At 41.0% G+C, this 5,433-nt stretch overlaps 1 pseudogene; it reads right to left on the bottom strand.

Moving 5' to 3' along the window:
• Positions 1–534: 534 nt before the first annotated feature.
• Positions 535–1,943, bottom strand: LOC129036238 (keratin, type I cytoskeletal 18-like; annotated as a pseudogene).
• Positions 1,944–5,433: the final 3,490 nt, after the last annotated feature.

Here is a 5,433-nt window from a genome sequence, read left to right as displayed (position 1 = left end):
AGTTTAGGTCCTTTGTCCATTTTTTAAATTGGATTACTTTCTTTCTTTCTATTTAATTGAATTCCTTATACACTTTGGGTATTAACCCTTATCAGATGTATAGTTTGCAAATATTTTCTCCAATTCTGTAGGTTATCTCTTCACTCTGTTTATCATTTCCTATACTGTGAAGAAGCACTTTAGTTTAATGGAATCCCACTTGCCGATTTTTGCTTTTGTTGCCTGTGCTTTTTAGGTCAAAAAAATTATTGCCCAGATCAATATAAAGGAGATTTTGCCTAATGTTCTCTTCAGACAGTTTCATTGCTTTGGCTCTCACATTTAAGTCTTTAATCTATTTTGAGTTGATTTTTGCATATGGTGTGAGATAAAGGTCTAATTTTATTCTTCTGCACGTGGATATCTAGTTTTCCCAACACAATTTATTGAAGACAATGTCCTTTCTTCATTGTATGTTCTTGGCACCTTTGTCAAAACTCAGTTGGCTATAAATGTGTGGATTTATTTCTGGGATTTCTACTGTGTTCAGTTGGTCTATGTGTCTTTTTTTTTTTTTTTTTTTGGCATCCGATGACCTCTGAACTTTTTATTGGCTTCCTGCTCCCCAAAGGGTACCCTGCTTCTGCTGGCTGAATGCCTCAGAACTTTGGTGTCATTGGTCTCAGACACCACTTTGCCATCCACTGTCCGGTGGGTGGTGGTGGTCTTTTGGATGGTTTGCATGGAGTTGCTGCTGTCCAGGGCATCACCAAGATTGAAGTCCTCGCCATCTTCCAGCAGGCTGCGGTAGGTGGCAATCTCAGCCTCCAGCTTGACCTTGACGTTCAGCAGGTCCTCCTACTCCTGGGCCTGGCGCTGTCCCTCTGCCCGGGTCTGTGTCAGCTCTGACTCCAGGTGCAGCAGGATCCCATTGAACTGTTCCATCTGCAGGGCATAGCGGGCCTCCACCTCCCTCAGGCTGTTCTTCAGATTCCAAGCTGGCCTTCAGATTTCTCATGGAGTCCAGGTCATCTCCAAGAACTGGACTGTACGTCTCAGCTCCGTGAGCGTCGTCTCAGCTCCGTGAGCGTCGTCTCAGCAGCTCCAACCTCGGCGGACTGCGTGGTGACCACTGTGGTGCTCTCTTCAATCTGCTGAGACCAGTGCTTGTCCAGCTCCTCTCGGTTCTTCTGAGCCAGCTCGTCATATTGGGCCCGGATGTCTGCCATGATCTTGGCGAGGTCCTGAGATTTGGGGGCATCTACCTCCACCATCAACCCAGAGCTGGCAATCTGGGCTTGTAGGCTTTTTGCTTCCTCTTTGTGGTTCTTCATGAAGAGCAGCTCCTCCTTGACAGCCTCGATCTCTGTCTCCAGCTTCAGCCGAGTGACAGTGTCATCAATGACATTGCGGAGCCCGTGGATGTCGTTCTCCACAGACTGGTGCATGGCCAGCTCTGTCTCATACTTGACTCTAAAGTCATCAGCGGCAAGACGGGCATTGTCAATCTGCAGAACTATGCGGGCATTGTCCACAGTATTTGCGAAGATCTGAATCCTCAGGTTCTCGATGGTCTTGAAGTAATGGCATCAGTCTCTGACCTCGGGTCCCTTCTTCTCCAAGTGCTCCCGGATTTTGCTCTCCAGCCGCCGGTTCTTGGTCTCCAGGCTCCTCACTCTGTCCAGGTAGGAGGCTAGGCGGTCTTTCAGGCTTTGCATGGTCTCCTTCTCGTGCTGGATGCCTCCTATTCCTGCCAGACCCCCGGCCATCCCCGCGGCCAGGCCCCCGGACCCCATGCCGCCCCGGAAGCTAGTGGAGCGGGACACAGAGATCCGGGAACCAGAGCCGCCGGCGCCTGCATAGACTCTGGCTGCGCTGCTGACCAGCCAGGCGCCGTAGTTGGGCGCCTGGACAGAGCCCAGGGACAGGTAGTTGGTGAGGGTGGAGCGAGTGGTGAAGTTCATGCTGTCCGGGGAGGAGGGCGACAGGACCCTACTCCGGCTTTGCCAAACCGTTGTGTCTATTTTTACGCCACTGCTATGCTGTTTTGATTACCATAGCTTTATATATTTTGAAGTCAGGTTGTATGATGCTTTCAGTTTTGTTCTTTCTGCTCTAGATTTCTTTGGCTATTCAAGGTCTTTTGTGGTTCCATACAAAATTTTGGATTGTTCTTTCTATTTCTGTGAAGAATGTGATTGGTATTTTGGTAGGGATTGAATTGAATCTGTAGATCACTTTGGGTAGTATGGACATTTTAACAATGTTAATTTTTCCAGTTCATGAATATGGGCTATCTTTCCATTTAATTGTGTCTTCCTCAATTTCCTTTATCAATGCTTTATAGTTTTCAGTGCACCTCCTTGGTTAAATTCATTTTTAAGTATTTTTTATCTTTTTTGTGGCTCTTATAAAGATTTTTTATTTCTTTTTCAGATAGTTTGCTGTTAGTGTATAGAAACACTGCTGATTTTTGTACGTTGATTTTGTATCATGCAACGTTTCTAAATTCACTTATTAGTTCTAACATTTTTTTGGTGGAGTCCCTAGAATTTTCTATATATAAGATCATGTCTGCAAACAGGGAAAATTTAACTTCTTCCTTTCTAATTTGGATGCCTTCTGTTTCTCCTTTTGCCTGATTGCTGTGGCTAGGATTTCCAGTACTACGTTTAATAAAAGTGCCGAGAGTCTGACTCTTAGAGGAAAATTTTCAACTTTTCCCTATTTGGTATGACTTTAGCTGTGAGTTAGTCATATATGACCTTTATTGTTTTGAGGTACGTTTCTCCTATACTTCATTTGTTGAGATTTTTATCAAGAAAGGATGTTGAATTTTGTCAGATGCTTTTTCTGCATCTATTGAAATGATCAGATGGTTTTTGTCCTTGATTTTATTAATGTGATACATTATCTCTATTAGATTTGCTTATGGTGAATTATCCTTGAATCCCTGGGATGTATCCCACTTGATCATGGTGAATCATCTTTTTAATGCACTATTAAATTTCATTTGCTAGTATTTTGCTGAAAATTTTGCATCAGGCACATTGTCCTGTAGTTTTTTACTTTTTGTAATGCTCTTGTCTGGCTTTGGTATCAGATCAAAGTGTCCTCAAAATGAGTTTGGAAGTATTTCTTCCTCTTCATTTTTTGAAAAGAGTTTGAGAACAATTTGTGTTTGTTCTTCTTTAAATGTTTAGTAGAATCTAACCATAAAACAATCTGAAACTGGGCTTTCCTTTTTTTTCACTTTTAAGTTCAAGGGTACATGTGCATGTTTGTTATATAGGTACACTTGTGTCTTGGGGGTTTGTTGTACAGATAATTTCATCACCCAGATATTAAGCCTAGTACCCATTAGTTATTTTTCCTGCCTCTCCCTCCTCCCATCCTTCACCCTCCAATAGGCCCCAGTGTGTGTTGTTCCCCTCTATGTGTCCATGTGTTCCCAACATTTAGCTCCCAATTATAACTGAGAACATACAGTATTTGGTTTTCTCTTACTGCATTAGTTTGCTAAGGATAATGGCCTCCAGCTCATCCATGTTCCTTCAACATGATCTCATTCTTTCTTACAGCTGTGTAGTATTCCATGGTATATATGTAACACATTTTCTTTATCCAGTCTATCATTGATGGGCTTTTAAGTTGATTCCATGTCTTCACTATTATGAATAGTGCTGCAATGAACATAAACGTGCATGTGTCTTTATGACAGAATAATTTATATTCCTTTGGGTGTATACACAGTAATGGGATTGCTGGGTCGAATGGCAGTTCTGTTTTTAGCCCTTTGAAGAATCACCACACTGCTTTCCACAATAGTTGAACTAATTCACACTCCTACCAATAGTGTGTAAGTGTTCCCTTTTCTCTGCAACATAGCTGGTATCTATTATTTTTTGACATTTTAATACTAGCGATTCTGACTGGTGTGAGGTGGTATCTCATTGTAGTTTTGATTTGCATTTCTCTAATGATTGAGCTTTTTGTTGGCCACATGTGTGTCATCTTCTGAAAAGTGTCTGTTTATGTCCTTTGCCCACTTTTTAATGGGGTTGTTTGTTTTTTGCTTGTAAATTAGTTTCGTTCCTTACAGATGTTAGATATTAGAACTTTGTCAGATGACAGGTTGCAAAAATTTTCTCCCATTCTGTAGGTTGTCTGTCCACTTTGTTGATAGTTTCCTTGGCTGTGCAGAAGCTCTTTAGTTTAATTAGATCACATTTGTCAATTTTTGCTTTCGTTGCAATTGCTTTTGGCATCTTTATCATGAAATCTTTGCCTATTCTTGCATTCAGAATGGTGTTGTCTAGGTTGTCTTCCATGATTTTTACAGTTTTGGGGTTTACATTTAATTCTTTAATCCATATTGAGTTGACTTTTGTATATGGTGTAAGGAATGGGTTCAATTTTGATATTCTGCAAAAGCCAGTTATCCCAGCACCATTTATTGAAAAGGGAGCCCTTTCCCCATTGCTTGCTTTTGTCAGTTTTGTTGAAGATCAGATGGTTGCAGGTGTGCAGCCTTATATCTGGGTTCTCTATTCTGTTCCATTGGTCTATGTGTCTGTTTTTGTACCAGTACCATGCTGTTTTGTTTACTATGGCCCTGTAGTATAGTTTGAAGTCAGGTAGCATGATGCCTCCAGCTTTCCTCTTTTTGGTTAGGATTGCCTTGGCTATTTGGGCTCTTTTTTGTTTCAATATGAATTTTTAAATAATTTTTTCTAGTTCTGTGAAGAATGTCATTGGTGGTTTAACACGAATAGCACTGAATCTTTATATTGCTTTGGGCAGTATAGCCACGCTTTAATGATACTGATTCTTTCTATCAATTTGTATGAAATGTTTTGCCATTGTTTGTGTCATCTCTGATTTCTTTGAACTGTGTTTTGTAGTTCTTATTATAGAGGTCTTGTTAGCTGAATTCCTAGGTATTTTACTCTTTCTGAGGCAATTGAGAATGGGAACACATTCCTGATTTGGCTCTTGGGTTAGCCGTTGTTGGTGTAGGAATGATAGTGGCTTTTTTCTTTTGACTTTGTATCCTGCGAGCTTGAGGAACCATTTGGCCAAGACTACATGGTTTTCTAGATCTAGAGTCATGTCATCTACAAATAGGGATAGTTTGACTTCCTCTCTTCCTATGTGGATGCCCTTTATTTCCTTCACTCGCCTAATTGCTCTGGCCAGGACTTCCAATACTATATTAAATAGGAATGGTAAGAGAGGGCATCCTTGTCTCGTGCCAGTTTTTAAGGGAATGCTTCCAGCTTTTGCCCATTCAGTATGATGTTGCTGTGGGTTTGTCATAGATGGCTGTTATTATTTTGAGGTATGCTCCTTCAAAACCTAGCTTACTGAGAGTTTTTAATATAAAGGATGTTGAATTTTATTGAAAGCCTTTTCTGCATCTATTCAAATAATTATGTCGTTTTTGTCTTTAGT

Source organism: Pongo pygmaeus, chromosome 4 (assembly GCF_028885625.2).
Source record: "Pongo pygmaeus isolate AG05252 chromosome 4, NHGRI_mPonPyg2-v2.0_pri, whole genome shotgun sequence".
Lineage (NCBI taxonomy): Eukaryota > Metazoa > Chordata > Mammalia > Primates > Hominidae > Pongo > Pongo pygmaeus.
Note: the sequence above shows the minus strand (reverse complement) of the source record. Positions and strands in the feature narration are given on the sequence as shown.